The sequence below is a fragment of the Manis javanica genome, chromosome 8 (genome assembly GCF_040802235.1).
Source record: "Manis javanica isolate MJ-LG chromosome 8, MJ_LKY, whole genome shotgun sequence".
NCBI lineage: Eukaryota > Metazoa > Chordata > Mammalia > Pholidota > Manidae > Manis > Manis javanica.
Window position 1 is genome coordinate 531,878 of NC_133163.1, and position 16,710 is coordinate 548,587.

General features: G+C 60.7%; 1 long non-coding RNA gene and 1 pseudogene across 1 annotated transcript; one reads left to right on the forward strand and one right to left on the reverse strand.

Moving 5' to 3' along the window:
* The window catches only part of LOC118967143 (immunoglobulin heavy constant mu-like), a 103,852-nt pseudogene that overhangs the window by 30,328 nt on the left and 56,814 nt on the right, over nucleotides 1-16,710 (forward strand).
* Nucleotides 11,075-16,161, reverse strand: LOC118967123 (uncharacterized). Its single transcript, XR_005053971.2, has 3 exons — nucleotides 14,965-16,161; nucleotides 14,209-14,341; nucleotides 11,075-13,672 (listed from the first exon to the last, which is right to left on the reverse strand). It is a non-coding gene; the product is annotated as an uncharacterized lncRNA (long non-coding RNA).

The window sequence follows — 16,710 nt, forward strand, 5'->3', positions numbered from 1 at the left end:
GCCGACAGCCACAGCCACGCCATCCACACGGCCGGAGCAGGTGGTTCCTCCTAGGCCCAGGGTAGGTGGGCTTCCCGTGAGTGAGCCATGGAGCAGGCCTGTCCTCATTCTCGGTGGCCTCTGGGGTTGGGTGAGGTGAGCACCATGCCCACAGGTCCGGTCTGTGCACTGGGTGTCTAAGACACCCCCAGAAAAGGCCCTGGCTGTTCTTGTTTTCTGAGCCCCTTGCCGACAGGAAAGGCCCGCCCATGCCTGCACACAGCACAGGCCCCCCCACACGCCCTCTCCAGCTCCCTCCTCAGTCTGCACGATTCCTGGAGGTCAGAGCCCCTAAAACCACAAAGGGCTTATAAAGCTCAGAGATGGGATGTTCTAGACACACCCGACTCCACCTTGGCTCCAGAAGGTGAGGACCCGAGGGCCAGTGAGAGCGGCTGGGGAGGTGGACCTTGGTCCCAGGCCCGGGTCCCCATGTGCGTGCGGAGGAGGGAGATTCCAGGGGGCTCCCTGACTCGGTCCTCCTGTCATGCCTGAAAAACCCTCCTCAGAATGGTGGGGGGGATGCTGCAAGCCAGGCCATGGCCTCAGCACCTCTGGGGCTCGGCTGCCCTTCGCCATCTTGGATGCCAGCCCCGTCACCACCATGGGGCCACACTGTCTGGGCCCAGCTCTGTGGTTGCAGGCTGGGGGCTGCCAGGGCCTTTGGAGAGGCGTGCACAGCCCCAGAAGGAAAGCCCACCCTACACTGGGCAGTGGGAAGTGTTGTGGGTGCTGCCAGAATGGCTGGGGCCCTCTCCCACAAGGCGGGGTGTGGGCCAGTGGTCCTCAGTCAGGTGCTGTGGGTCCAGGCTTCAGAGGGAGAGATGAAGGACATCAGCAATCAGAGGGGTCTCAGGGGTCCCAGCAGGGAGCCTGATGGGCAGCTGGCCACCAGCCCCAGGCCAGGAGGGCGGGACATAGGTCCTGTCTCCATGGTCACATGGCTGGTCACAGACCTCAGGACGTCAGGTACCCTCTCTCCTGCCCAGACCCAGGACTCATGGGCCGGGCAGACCCGAAGCTCCACATCCACACTGAGCCCAAACACACAGTGTATTCCATGAGCCTCTGCACACTGCACCATGCATGGTCGGCCAGACAGGCCTGCTCCACCACAGCCCGGAGGCCGACATGCCTTCCCTCCCAGAACCAGCTCTCACCACCCATGCACCTTGTCCTCTGTGCTGTCTACCTTCTTCCTGGAGACCTGGCCCTGCCACCAGCTGGCAGGGGACCTTGCACAGCTTTCCTCGCTGCCATGCCTCAGCCCCCCCCCACCTGCACACTGGACTGATTGGCTACCCACGCCCCATGGACAAGTGGTGAGGGCAGAGGAGATGACCCACATCAGGGTGTGGTGTCCTGCCACATGGAGTGCCCAGTCTGAGCAAGCTGTTCTTGTTAAGTGATCGCCACCGCCTAACGGCCTTCACCTGCTGTACCTGAAGGACTGGCCCTGCCACGGCTCCAGAAGCTGTGCACCCCAGAAAGGTGCCGTGCCTTGTGGGGCCAAAGCCCAGCCAGGAATCCACACCAGCACACGGCCCATTGTCAGACTGGGGCAGCACATTCGGGCAAAGGCTCCACGCGGCCCGCTGCCCACCGCCCACATGCCCGTGGTGACCTGGCCTTCCGGCAGCAGCTCTTCGTCCCTGCCAACACTGAACCCTGGGGAGAGCTGAGCAGGTACCAGCTGCAGCTGTTAGCACAGAGGAGTGACTACATCGATGACAGCAGTGGGGGTTTCCCTTTTCTGGCAATAAAACTACCAAACCTGCCCAAGAAGTAGAAATTGTTGTGGGCATAATCATCTGTGTACGCAGAGGCCCCTATGGTGAGCTCTGACTTTCACAAAGCTGGTCATGGCCTCAGCAGCTGCTCCAGGGCTCAGAGGAATGTGGAAAAGCTCAATAAATGAGTGGTGCCCCAAAGCCCCCCAAAAGAGAAATGTGGCTAATGTACACATCAATCAATAGCCAGAAGTCGTAAATGCATCCCCAGGGAGTCGTTCTTCCAGCTCGTTGAACAAAGACTTAAACCAGGAATCGGGAACGATTCATCAGAGCACAGGTGAACCTGACTTCGCTGGAGGGGGATCTCCATCTGCAGAGCCCCAGCCAGACGGAGCCTCTGATCTGCCAGACGCCCTGGGTGTCACAGCCTCTTCTCTCCACACTTGAGTACCTGCAGTGCAGACAGCCTGTCTGAAGCCCCCGGTGCGAGGTGGAAAGGCTGGGACAGAGCTCCAGATGGGCCACCTGCTGTGGACACTGCCTGCTCCGCCAGAGCTCCGGACACCACCCTAGACGGAGACAGGCACAGCATGACCCCAGGGTCACAATATCACCTCCATGCCCCAGAAGAATGCTGACAAATTGAACCCAGAGGGAGGTCGCTTCAGAAGGACGAGCCTGCTGGCCAGACTACTGGTCAGTTCTCTGTCCCACAGCCCCCAAGATGCAGGAGATCTCACTCACCTTCCTGGCAGCCGACCCAGTAGCCACATGCATGCAGGTGGACAGAGAGGGGGCTGGCTTCCCAGCCTGGGGTGTGAGGACTCTGCTCCCAGGCCTTGTCCAGCACCTTGAACACACACATGGCTCCACACTCCGGCTTTAACACTGGTGAGGAGACCCGTAGCTCGTGGTCTGGAGGGCCACACAGGTGGGGTGCTGCAGGGGCGACCTCGAGAACAGCCCGGAGAAAGCCATGCAAACCAGACTCTGTAGAAGCCATGCAGACACCAGGCCCCTGCTCCCAGAAGCCAAACCCCCTCCCACACTGAGGCTGTGGCCCTGGCACAGCCCTCCCTGGTGAAGGCAGGAGGCACAGAGCAGAACCATATCTGGCCCAGGAGGTTTGGGTGAGGGTGCCCCCACCTCAGCCTGAGTCTCAGGGCCCAGACCCACCGGACACGCAGGGTCTCTGCCAAAGTGCCAGCCCTGGGCCAGCCAGGGTGGGCGGCACCCCTCCAGGGTTGGGAGGATTTTGTGGGGGGGGTGTCACCATGACATACTGCAGTGGTGGTTACTGTTACAGCACAGTGATACAGTCCCTGTCCAAAAGCCCACCTGACACAAGCTCATGGCACCCACGTGGAGCCGGTGTGGGGCCACAGCACCTGGGAAGTGGGTCCTGGTGACGTGTTGCGGCCGACTGCTGACCACGTGGTCAGAGGGCCATTCTTGGCCACAACAGGAAAGGGGACCTCCACTGACTCCATCACCCAGAGGGCAGGAGGGCGGGATTGGCCAAGCACCTGGCTGCCAATGCCAGCTCTCCCCAGAGGTTCTGAGGCAGGAGCGTGCCACTGAGCAGCTGCAGCATTTAGGCCTGAGGAATGATCAGCCTCCCACTATCACCACCGCATCCAGCCCAGAGGTCCCTGGGTCCTACAGGTCAGACACAGCCCCACTCGGACGCCTGGACTCCATTAGATAGGAAGCCAGCCCAAACCTCAGCCAGGCCTTTCTGAGAACCCACGTCTACGCAAGACCAGCACAGAGGCGGGGCCGGCCTGGTGAGCGAGCCCTGCCCCACCCTGCAGCCACAGGGCTAGCTGACTATGGCAGTATGTACCCACAGCAGCCCAGAGCCCACCCCACCCCACCCCAATCCCGTTCCCCACACGCAGCCCCACATGTGTACCAGGGGGTGGGTGCTCTCCCCTTCAGGGGCAGCTGACTGAATCTGCTTTTGAAAGACTTCTTCCCTGCAACGGTCTATCTGGACCACCCACCCCAGGGCCCCACAGTCCTCGCAGGCTGGTCTCCACATGGTGGGGGCCCGGCCTACGGCCGAGGCTGAGCCCCACTCTAGCTGGACAATGCCCTAAAGATGGCGCCTGCTTCCTGGACACCACCCTTCCTGGCCCTACAGCTCAGCGCATAAGGAAGTCTCCATGACTGGCTTGTCCCCATTTCCGTGCTCGTGCTCATAGCATGCTTTTCACATGCTTCCAATAAGACTGAACCTGGCGCGTGACCAGTCAGCTGATTGGCTGGGATATGCTATATAAGCTGCTGCCCTGGAGGAAGTGGTTGTTGCTGTTTTTTGCTTTTTCCTTTCGCTAGATGGATGCTCGGACGCCCATAATAAAGATTCCTAACGAACCAGGCCTTCGGTGATTGTTCTCCTGCCGTCGCCCTAGGTGGCAGGACGGGATACACATGACCTCATAGGAGGCCCACCCAAGACCCTCACTGCACATGGCAACACAGGGTTGCCTTCCAGAAGTGGACCCCCCAGTCCAGTCCTCCACAAACCTGGCATGTACCCCAAGTCTGTAAGACTACCCACAGGGACCAGGGTCGGTGCCTGGGCACCCCCACAGTCCAGCCCCATGCATACCCCTTAAAGGGCTCGGGTAGCCCCATGCTGGGTGCCCCATCACACAGTCCCTCCTTGGGAGACGGGTGGGGGAGCAGCCAAAATCCCACCTGCCCACCATGGCAGCTGTGCCCTGGACACCTGTGGACACCGGGGCTGGGGTCTCATGCAGGGAGGGACCTCCACCATACACAGGGGCTTTTTGCAAAGGAACCAGCCACCGTGTTAACAGCTACTACCACAGAGACAAGTGCAGCCCCAAAAACCCAGCCAGAACCCAAGGGCCTCCAGGCCAGGAGGGGCCGTTCCTGCAGGTGAAGCCTGGACCCCGGCCTCTGGGGCACTTTAGCCAGCTCAGCCCGTGGGCTGGTGCCCAAGGCCAGGTCATCCCAGAGCCAGGGCCTTCTGAGGGCTCTGAGGGCACCGCCCTGACCCCACAGTCACTTACCCAGAGCCTGGCCAGATGACAGACAGGACCCTGGCTCTCAGCACCACCCACCAGAGGAGTCAGAAAGGACCGAGCTGCACCAGGCAGACCCCAGGCCCTTAGGGGCGCTGACAGGAGCAGACACCGGGGCTGGGCCTGGCCCGGCTGCAGAGGAGCTCGCCGATGAGCCGGGCTCACGCGGTGGGAGCAGGTCTGCCTGCTGCCCCCCAGGGGCGTCCCTCCCGGAGCAGAGCGTGCAGGCTCCAGGCACCATGTGCCACTTAGGTCTCTGCCATGGGGCACATGCCTGCCCAGGGTGAGCGGCCTCCAGAAAGCCCCTGGGAGGGGGAGCCCACCAACTTCCTCACCCCAGTGGCCCGGGCATGTCCATACAGTCCAGGCCCTGTCAGCATGCCTGGAGCTGAGCCGACCTCCATACCTGCCAGGCTCCTGGAGGAGGACGCTGCCCAGGCTTCCACCCTGCTCTCAGCCACACAGCCTGGCTGCTCTGCTGCACAGCTGGGGTCCCCTGCCCACATCCAGGCTGCCATCCTCTGGGGCCGTGTTTCCAGCTTGGGGCTTTGGGTGGGTCCTGCTGGGCAGACCTTCCGGAGAAGCAGCTGCTGGACAGCAAGGACTTGGGCTGGGGGCGCGTCACCATATCCACCTCACGACTTACAGACATGGCGGCAAAACCCCAGCGCTGGCCATCCGGAAGGGCAGCCTGGGTCAGGCTACAGCACTGGCACTGGAAGGCCCAGCGGGCTGCCCTCAGGTGTTAGCTGCACAGGGCAATGTGCTGGGAACTGACCCTCCATCGCCCACAGCACAGCCCCAAGGCCTCCATTAGCCCAGGCTGGGTCACCTCCTGCCAGACCTCCTGCCCACCCCACTCCTCTGATCCGCTGCCCAGCATAGCATCATTCTCCAGGTATCCTGATCCCAGCAGGCATGTCCCACACAAGCAGCTGAGGGCAGCCCAGCCCCAGTGAAGCAGGCAGAGGGTCCTTCACAGGCGGCCCACCCCATGCACGCCCCTCAGACACGAGCCATGAGGCCCAGCCAGCCTGCCCCCTGGCTCTCATGGGCAGATGGTTCCCAGCAGCCAGCCAGGGTCCCCGACCACTGTCCCTGCTCTGGGGCAGGGGCCTGAGCTCTACGAGAGCAGCAGATGGCACACCTCTATGTCCACCTCCCCAGCCCCTCCCAGCATCCTCGGGAGAGGAGTGCACAGACTTGGTGCCCACCTTGCGCCCACACGCCCAGCCCACCCACCCACCTGAGCCACAGGGCAAGCATCGGAGTCCCAGGGCAGCTCCCAGCCTGTTCTGCGGCCCTGAGGGCTCAGGCCCTCCCTGCCCCCAGGAGGCCCCTCCCACTGGCCCCACCTCCTGGCGCCAGGCCTGGTTATTGTCACGGGGTGTCAGACGGTGTGTAGATGACTACAGTGACTATGACCACAGTGAGACCGCCCATAGCAGTAACAGGGCCAACTCCGCAGAGCTCTTGCACTACCTGCATGCCCGGGGCCCGCCTCTGAACCCAGGGTTGCACCCACCCCTGGAGTCTGTAGCCAGTGAAGCTGGACGCAGCCCCCCAAGCTGAAGGTCTCCTGGACGGGGACCCAGAGCTGACTCATTCCAAAGTACAAGGCTGACATCACAGGCTGCTGGGGACTGGCCATGTCCAGTGTGGCCAGGGAGGAATGTAGGAACGGGAGTGGTGCAGAGGGGCAGTGGTGGGGGGAGCGCAGGGGGGCAGTGGGAGGCAGTGGTGGGAGTCATTGCTGGAGTCAGTGCAGGGGTCAGTGTCGGGGAACAGTGCACCAAGGGAGTAGTGCTGGTGGGTTGGTGGAGGAACCACAGGCCCAAAGCCAGAGAGCCAGGATTCGGTGTCCAGGGACCACGCTCAGGGTGTGGCTCAGCCCCGACAGGCCATGGTGCTGCACCATGTCCCCAGAGACTGTGAGGACAGAAGACCTCGTCTGGGCTCCGCAGGCCTCAGGAAAGTGAAGCCCTCAGCCTTCTGTCAGTTCCCCACCCAGGGACTCTGTCAGCACCCCCTCCACTGAGAAGAAATGGATGCACGGAGCAGGCCCACCCAGCCAGGCAGAGAGGGGGCTGGGCACCCAGTTGGCAGCCCCGAGCCCTGCGTTTCCCAGGGAAGCATCTGTCTCAGCCTCTCCTTCCAAGGCCCCAACTGGGACAGGGTGCCAGCTGTGGGGCGTGTCCTCACTCTTGGGGACAGGCCATATTGTCCAGGCCTCTGTCACTGTGGGTACGGGTACAGCTGGACCACAGTGACACTGCTAATGCTCAAAACCAGCCGCCCACCAGGGCTGGGCCCGTCCCCACACACCACCCTCCCAGACATCCCGGGGACCTCAGGGTGTCTCTGCCCAGAGAGCCAGGCCGGGCCCCTGCAGGCTGAGAGCTCCCCCTACCAGGGCCCCCATGCTCTCCCGGGACCCTGAGACAAGCCAGAGCCCCTCGGGTGGGGAGGGCAGGAGGCTCCATCACAGGGAACCTGCTGCAGCGTTTCCGGTGGCGACCGCACAGGAGGCTGGCAGCTCCCCACAGATCAGGGCCTCGGCCGCCCGCCCGGCCCACCCTCCCCCGGGCCCCGAGGTGTGTCCCATCTCCCAGCTCCACAGGGTGTGTGTGTCCATGGGGTCCTAGGGTGTGCCCCATACCCACCCCTCCCCTCGGAGAGGACATTCTGCACAGGAGCCCCTCACAGCAGAACAACCCACACGGTGGCTCAGAAGGACCCCAAAGCCCCTCTGTGAACCCTCTTCCCCTGCCCTGGGGGATCCCCTCCTGCGGCCTCTGTAGCAGCCCCTGCAGACAGGAATGGACCCAACACATCACGGACACTGGCCAGGCTGGGCAGCAGGGAGCAGGCTGCATCTCAGATCCAGGACAGCCATGTTCTGCACCTGGGAGGAGGGACCCGCTCTGCCCACAGGGAGAGCTGGGGGCAGCTGGCCTCTGCCTCAGAGCGCACCCACCAGGGGGCCCATCCAGACACCAGTCCAGCTCCCAGCACCCTCAGAACCCACAGGCACTGGGTGCTCAGGAGAGGCGACCAGTACAGGGGACCCCCACCCTTCAATTGGACAGGGGTGCTGAGCCCTCAGCAGGCCAGGAGGTTTCTGGTCCTGCCTGAACCACGGTGGCATATGGTAGCTGGTCCCATGAAGACACTCTTCAGGCGAGAAAGACCCACCCCCAAGTGGGCCCCCTAGAGGGGACCCTAGACCTGAGTCACCACGCAACCTGCCCAACCAGCACACACCCCCATGCCCCCACCTGCATCCTCGGGGCGACAGTGATGCCTGACGAGGGGCTCTGAGCCAGGAGATGGCCTTCCGGAAACACAGCCAGGCAGGATGTAAAGCAGCCTCCCTGCCCGGGGACCTTGACGGAATTCGTATCAGCCTGAGGCACCGTGGGTATAACTACTGGGATCACAGTGACTCAGGCTCGGTGTAAAACCTGCCCAGGGCCATCCAGGCGCAGGCAGGCTGAGACACAGAAGCCCACAGCTTCTGGTCCAGCCCCACCCAGCAGGACCCTGGCCCGGAAGCCCACCCCCGGAGGCCTCCAGGTCACGGATGCAGCTGGTGGATGCTGAGCCAGCCTGCGTCACTGTGGGTGTGCTGGGAGCTACCACAGCAGGAAAGGTTGTGGCTAAAACCATCCCTGCGGGCTCTGGGGGCCCAGCCCCAGCCCGAGGTCAGAGAGGGGAGCCCAGCTCCCAGCCAGGCACTGTTCACTGACTCCCCGGGGACGCCAGCAGCCCAGCTGCTTCCCAGAGCCCATTCAGTGATGAGGACAGATGGCTGGGCTGTCAGTGGTCCAGGCCCTGACCTCGCCCTCCTGCTCAGCTCCAGGGTCCTTGGCTAGAGCTGACCTGGAGGCCAGGGCCCCTCAGGGAGACAGGAGCACCCCATGCCCGCCACTCCTGCACTGGGGCCAGGGCCGCAAGCATGACCTCCGTACCTGATCCAGAGCCAATGCCAGGGGCACAGACACCCGCCCCATGGCCCCGGGCCCAGAGGCTGGCACCCAAAGGCCCCCGAGCACTGCTGGCCCCGCACGTCCACCAGGACCACAGGCCCCCTGTCCTCTGCCCCTAGCCCAGGGCCAGCCGGGGTGCGAGCTCGCAGGGGGCAGGCTTGGAGAGCACCACATGGGCCAGAGCTCAGCCAGGCCTCAGGCCCCTTTCAGAAAGCCTGGGTGGGCAGCCAGCACACAAGGGGTCAGGCAGGGACGGGCCACCCGGGGCAGAGCCCTGGCTGTGAGCGAGTGGTGCCCCTGCCCTCACCTGCAGCTGCACCCACTGCCCGCCCCGTAGACATAGCCACCCAAGCAGCCTCCTCCCTGGAGCCCCCATCACACATCCCTTCCCAGGCCCCCAAGGCCCCCTGTCCCAGCACTGGGGGTTCGGCCACACCAGGCAGCCCAGCCCACCAGGGAGCTTTACACGATGAGCACCTGCCAACCGGCACCCACCCACCCATCAGCCCAGGCTTGTCTCCAGAGGGCCTGGTGCTCCACATGGAGGGAGGGCTCAAGGTGGCACTCATGGAGCTCCTCTCCTGGGCAGAGGTGTCGCCAGCCTGGGTCCCAGAGGGCCAGTGCTGGTAACAGGGGGAGCAGTGGGCCTGAAGGACAGCCGAAACCACCGTGCACCCTCCTCTCCCGTGGTGTGCTTGGCGCTGTGTGGAGACTCCCCCACACCACTGCCCACACGCAGGAAGCAGAGAAGCTCCGGGCCAGTTCAGGGTCTCTGAGCCCCTCCTGCCTCCCCTCCTGCACGGCCCCACCCCTCTGGTCCAGCACCAGGCTTAACACACGTGACTCAGAACAACACTGCAGACATTTCCCAACGTTCCGAGGCAGTAGAACGCCCAGGAGCAGTCAGGCCCTTATGGTCGAGTTACTGGACCGCAGAACACTGGGTGACTGAGGAGAGCAGGTCATTTACAAGAGGGGGACCATCTGCCCAGACTTCTCAAAAAAAACTTATCAATGCCAATAAAACACACTGGAGAGAAAATACGATCCAAAAATTTTATGCTCACTAAATATATCTTCCACATGCGTGACCTTGGGGGACGGCCCCTTGAGTCCATCCTCATTGAGGAAACGTATACAGAGAGGAAACATACCAGTGTTTAGCTGTCGGAAAATATACTTTCATTTTCAATATTCTATATTACACACATTAAATGTATGTAGATATGAATGTGTACATATATACACACATTTGTCCAATACATATAATACAGACTATTGACGATACAACTATTTGTCTGAATGAGGATGAACTTTATACAACCAACGTAAAATTGGAAAAATGCATAACCATTTAAAGTAAGCCTCAGAGCCTGCACCGTGGGGCGCATGTGGCGTGTGGACCAGCACGGGTTCCCTGGTGCGCACGAGGCGCATGCCCTCACCCGTGTGGGCTGCCCTGGGGTGAGGAGGCATCTCGTAGTGTCCAGAGCAAACATGGGCAGCAGTGTGAGCGCAGCAGAGCTGCAATGCCAAAGAGGAGCAAGGGCGACACACCAGAAAAGTGTTCATTAACCCCAAAGCTGCAGGAAAAGATGTGCATGTGAATGAATGTTGGGCAGGAATATGGACAGTGGAACACACAGAGAGCTCTGGGGACCCGCAAAGGCTGCTGCTGTCCCCAGGGCCATTCCATCTGAGCCCATCTGGGCTGCGTTCCTTGGAAACCAAGAGGAAGACTTGTGGCGGAGGTTCAGGGCCCCGGACTCTCAGCAGTAGCAGCTGCCAGGGCGTGGGGGCTGGCCACACCGGGGTGCTCACCCTTGCAGACCCTGGATGCAAAGCACCCCAGTGATGAGCAGCTGCACAGGCCACCCCAGGGTGCAGAGCAGGGCCCAGGAAGGAGAGAGCACCGGCGGGGTCCCGGGGACAGTGGGTTGCAGTGCACACGTCCAGCTCCTGCCCGCATCTCAGGCTCTGCCTTCCAGACACACCTCCACACAGCACTGCCCTTACCTTCCAGGATCTGTGCAAAATCAAAACAGAATTTTTTTGTGACTTGGGTCTTCCTCTTTCAGCAAGCCCAGGGAAACTGGTATCACCCACAGAATCCAGTATATACATAAAGGACGACCTGACATCTGGCAGACACCACCCGGGAGGAAGTACAGCCACAGTGACAGAAGGACTTTTTATTAAAACCTTCACAAAGACAAATTGAAAGACCCCACAGACAACAGATGGGGACATGGGGACAGAGTCAGATGAATGTGGAGCAGAGTAAAACTGTACGGAGTTAAGGAGCAGAGATAGACAAAGGAGACAGGCAAAGGAGAGGGAACACACAGCCGTGGCATCCGTGGAAGAGGGGGGAGTCCGGCCCGCTTACGGCACGTGTCCAGGAGTCCCCACAGCAGGTGGACTTTCTCAGGCTCGCAGTGTCCCTATCACGGTGTGTCTAGCATATCTTATTTCAGGATGCAGTGTTTTGATTCCACTTCAAAATATTTTTGCTATGCTCTTACTTCTGGTAGACCCTTCTGGAAAGAATTGATTTGAGCAGCATTCAAAATGCCAAGTCATGGATAAGGGGGACAACAGGTGGTCTTAGATCTCTAACCGGCCACATTCAGCACCAGTGGATAAGGGACAGCACCTCGACTCAGGCTGGGAGCAGATGGGGGCACCTGGCAGTCTTTTCCCCACCAGCCTGTCCTTCACTAAAAGCTGCTGAAACCTGGAGGCAGCCGTGTGCCGTCTCGCATAAATAAAGAACTAGGGTGGGTGTGAGAGAGAGAGAGTGTGTGTGTGTGTGTGTGTGTGCAGTGGGATAGATTGGCCATGAGGGACAAGGGCTTAGTGCCATTGGAGAGAATGCAGATGAACGTAGAGGGCGTGAGGCTAAGCAAGACAAGTTAGAGAAGACAAACCCCATACGGCCTCCCTTATGTGAGGGATCTGCAGAAGCCAAACTTGTTAAAAATAGAATGCTCATTTCCAGGTAGAATTAGGGAGATGTCCTTTTAAGGTATAACCTTGAACCAGTGGGTAATATACACCCGGGAGGTGTACCCGCCTGAGGAGCAATCAGCGAGCAGCGCTGGTTCATGAACTTCCGACGAGCTGACACCAGATCTTAACTATTCCCAGAACAAAAAAGAAAAAGTGACTGTGAGACAGGATAGAGGTGCCAGCAAATGCTGTGACGGCAATCTTATCATAACAGATAGATGCAGCACACCCATGACCCTACACCTTAAACGTACACTGTTACATGCCAATTATATCTCAATTTCAAATAGAGTGTTTTGTTTTTAAAATAAGTACATAAATGACGGTGACTGGAGAACACTTTGAACAGTCAAGAACCCAAGAACAGGTTTCCATGACCCCCACATGGTGAAAAGATGTCAGCCACCAAATGACACCACAGAAGCGGGCACCCAAGGACAGGGGCACACATCCCACGTAATTCCCTGCATGGCTGGGGCCAGACCACCATGGAGACGGAGCAGAGGGAGTGGGCGTCTGCCCTGACTCACCCTCAGGCCCTGGCAGGGCCCGGAGAAGCCGGGAGGCTGCCGCACTCCTGACCGCTGGCATCAGTGGCCAAGCCCAGCAACAGAGGCCCAAGCAGAGCAGACGGCTCGGGCGGCAGTGCAGGATGGGAGGCCTGGGTGGAAGCGGAGGCAGGGAGACCGCGAGCTTCCCATGCACACACACGGCGAGAACGGACGTAGTTGTGAGGAACACAGTTAGCCCAACACCCACAAAACAGCCAAGAGAGGCGACCTGTGGAAAGCTTCCTTCAGACGCCCTTACACGAGACGGTGAGACAGGACTGAGACCAAGCGTGTCTGTCCTCAAAGTACTGCGTGGGCTTAGCGTGCCCGTTAGAGGGACAGACTTCCCACGCAGACCCCAGAACGATGCCCGCTGTGCAGCACAGGAGCTTCACGGTAAAATGCGGGAAGTTGGACAGCTTGAGCAAATCCATTACTCCGGGATGAAATGCCAGCTCTGTGTCACCAGGAGATGGCTCTGCCTGGGTCCTTCTCCCCGGGGTCTGTCACCTTGGGAGGGAGTGGGGCAGATGGCAGCAGCTGCCAGCATTTGCTGAGTGCCTTCTGCACCACGCTCTTCACCTCACTCTCTCTTTTATTCAGCGAGACTCGAGAAAGCAAGGTGCCACTATCCCTATTACTACAGAGGAGGGTTCTGAGGCTCAGAGCAATCAAGTGGCACGGCCAAGCCAGACCCGTGCGGTGGCCCCTGCTCCTCCCTGCTGCAGGGGCTGCGAGGGCAGGGGCCACGGGGAGTAGCATGGCTCGAAGCCCATGCAGCACCACCGGTGGGAGAGCCCTCACCATGCATTGGCAAGCGGAGGCAGGCACCTCACATCTGCAGGGCCAATTTCCTCCCGTCTAGATGCAGAGAGAGTCACGTTCCCACAGTTTTGTGCATCCTGGGACTACATCGAAGGGACACCCACTTTCTATCGCACAGCTTGGGCGCCCAGCCCTGACCGTGGTCACATCCACTGCCAGCAATCGTAAAGCAATCACAAAACTCAGCCTGTGCCCCTGCACGTTCCCCCTGGCCGGTGGGCTATTGTCCCTGGGCTGGGAAACAGAAGAAGGTTCAGGAGACATCAGGGCACAGCTCCCTGGCCAGCCTGGCCCAGCGTGGCCCCTGAGGAGGCCCAAGAGGTGCCCACCATGGGTGTGCGTCAGGAGAGCAGGTGGCAGAGTCTTGGTGGAGCTCCCTTAGGACCATTACTGCAGAGGTCACGGGAAGCACTGTCACCGTCCGCAGAGTGAGCGCTGCCCCTTCCACTGGGAGTGGATTCAGGGGGCTGTGGAGACAACACGCCCCACAGTGAGCTGGAGGGGGAGTCCAGGCCAGCGAGTTCTGAGACCCATTCAGAAAACAGTGTGGCCCTTGGAGAAATTTAACCTGAGATTAGAATCCAAAGGCATGAGAGCCACAGAAAAATCTTGAAGAAGAAAACATGACGACCTTCCCTGATTGGAAGAGCAGGGGGACAATCCGAGGAGCAGATTATGCCATAAGCCCCCGAGTGACACATGCCTGATGACGGTGCTGTGACTATGTCATGTGACCAGTCTCCCATGTCCCCCCTGGAGGCCCTGTCAGTGAACAGGCTCAGCCTCTGCCAGTGTCTGTGCCCTCACTCCCTCAGCCAGTCACCGATGCTGTCCCTCCTTCAGGGACTCCTGGACCCGCTGGGGCTGGACTCCCGCACCCCCACCACCAGTGAGGACAACGGCCACCCCAGCACTGACCCCGACTAGTGATTGGGCATCGAGCTTGGCCCATTTCCTCTGACCCTGGGGAGACCTGAGCAGGAAGGCCGCAGTCGCCCCTCACCTCTGCTTCCTCCTGGATCCCCCGCTTGGGATTCCCTTTCACAGTACCGCCCTTTCACTTTCCAGACAGCTTGTCAGCATAAAGGGGTGATGGGGCAGCATGTCCTCTGAGACTCGGCTGAGTGTCCGTGTCCCTGCAGTGAGTACACAGATGGCCTGCCCTTGTGAGGACACTGCCCTCAGGGTGCAAACCCAGGAGACCCTGCTTCCATCACTGAGTCCCCCCTCCCGCTGGTGGTACCAGGAGCAGCCAGTCTGTGCCAGGCAGAGAGGACAGGTTCCAAGCAAAAGGAGGTGCCCCGGGTCCCGGGGGAGGCCTTGCTCTGGATACGGAGATGTGCAGGAGGGTGCAGTCCCCGCTGCCCTTCCTTCCTGCTTCAGCCTTTGGTGCGCAGACCATGGCAGCCACGGCCCCGTCACGGAGGAACGGCGGAGATGCGCACGGGGTCGGCAGCACAGCACCTCATGCTCCGCGGCTGAGCAGGCTCCCTTCCAGGCTCCGGGTTCCGGGAGAAGGCAGACATCAGCCCGGCTGCCCGCTGTTGGCAGGCCTCTGTGGCCTGGGTGACTGTCCTCATAGTCAATCCCTTCCCTCGGGAACGTGGGGGACTCAGGGGGTTTCTCAGGATGTGGTTGCCTCCCCAACCTCTTCCTGCCACGGGGAGTGGGGCAGACATGGCAGGAGGCACTGGAGCCCCGCGTTTTCTTTGACCATCATGCCCCCACCCACCACCCATGATTCTCTTCTCTGCCTCACCTTTTTCTCTGGTGTTTCCTCAGTTTGCGTGTGTCCCCAGATGCTAGCAGAGGGAAGTCCTGTTTCTGTCCATGGCCTCTCTGTCTCCTCGGGTGACGGCTCATGACGGCAGCCACATTTGCTCTCGTGTTGCTTGTGGCCTATGAAATAAAACCACAAGACTTTCCCCTGGTTTTCGTGCCCGTAAGGACCTTCCTTCTGGAGTGAAGCAGCCAGGAGCCTGGTCCCCGATGGAAGAGGCCAGCAGGAGTGCAAAGACACTCCCCCCAGAACGTGAGGAATACACTGAGTACCTGCTAAGGACACTGTTCTGCACCAAGGTGCCAGGTCCTAGGGAAGCAGCCCAGGTGGGATCAGCTCACTGGGGCCGGAGCACCAGGGCCTGGAGGCCGTGGAGACCACTGAGCCCTCCAGCAGCCCCCTGCACCCCAGCAAGTCCTGCCCATCACTGAGTCAGCCACCCAAGCAGAGGTCAGGCGTCATCTCTGAATTCTCCAGTGGCTCAGTGAGCAGACCACATGTCATTCCCTCCTACCTTCCATCATTGCTGACCCAATGGCCTTTCCCTTTGGACATCAGTGCCCCTGTGCCAGCTAGAGAGCCACGTCTAGCTCACAGGCTATTTTCAGAAGTAACCAACCACAACTGTGCCCTCATTAACAAAGGACCAGGGAACTCTCTCCACCTGCCTTCAGTGGTTCAGCCCTCCGCTCAACTCCAAGTGCTGCTCAGGGCAGCCAGGCCAGGAGAAGCCTTCCCAGGTGCCTGTCCTGGAGTGGGTGGGGCCCGACCACAAGACTGCGGCTGTGGGCTAAACACGGCCAGCAGGCTCAGCTCTGGCCAGCCCATCTCACCAATCCAGATGCCATGCCTGGCGCTTGCCGGGACTCATTCCTGGGATGCCCCAATCTTTACCCAGCAGTGGCAGGAGCTGTCTGCCTTGGGGCACCTCGGGGGGGACACCACATTGACCCCACCACCGAGGCAAGCCTCTCCCAAATGGCACATCCCTGACCCTGCCCTTATTTGTAAAAGGAGAAGGAAACCACAAGGGCACCCTTAAAACAGAAGACCTGGCAACACAAACTTGGCCCAGACCCAGAAATGGCTACAGGACGGGGTCTCCTGGGCTCCGTGGCAGCCCCGCTACCTGCCGGCCTCAGGGTTTTGGCTGAGCCGGGAACCACAGTGCTACCTGGGAGCACAGTGATTGACAGCTGTACAAAAACCCCGCAGCACTCCATGGGCAGCTGGGCTCCTGCCCCACTCCCCATGCAGACCAGGGGAAGGGGTGATGCTGGAAGGGGGGCGTCCAGGCGCACCGAGGAGGGGCAGCACACAGTCGGAGGCCCATCGCAGAGGCCCTGGGCTGGGGTGGTGTGCACAGGCCCCTGGGGTGCTGGGGGCAGCCTGTTGGGGGGCGGGGAGTGATGCTGAGCCATGGAGTAGCTAGGTATCAGAAGGTGACCTTGTGGTTCCCAGACCCAGAGCTGACAGCAAGAGGGAGCAGACAGCTGACTTTCTGGCCTCGGGGCTCCCTGGGGGCCCTGGCTGCGGGGTTTCTGTGGCTGCAGCAGGTGGCAGCTCAGCATGCCCATGCTTTCTTCAAGCACTAGGGCCAGGGCACCCTGGTTGCTGTCTCCTCAGAAGCCTGTGGCCCCGCCTGTCCTCAGTACACAGGGGTCTGTGTGGCCATGGGCAGGGTCCCCAGCTGTATCTGCTGCACCCTGTGGGATCAGGGGGCAG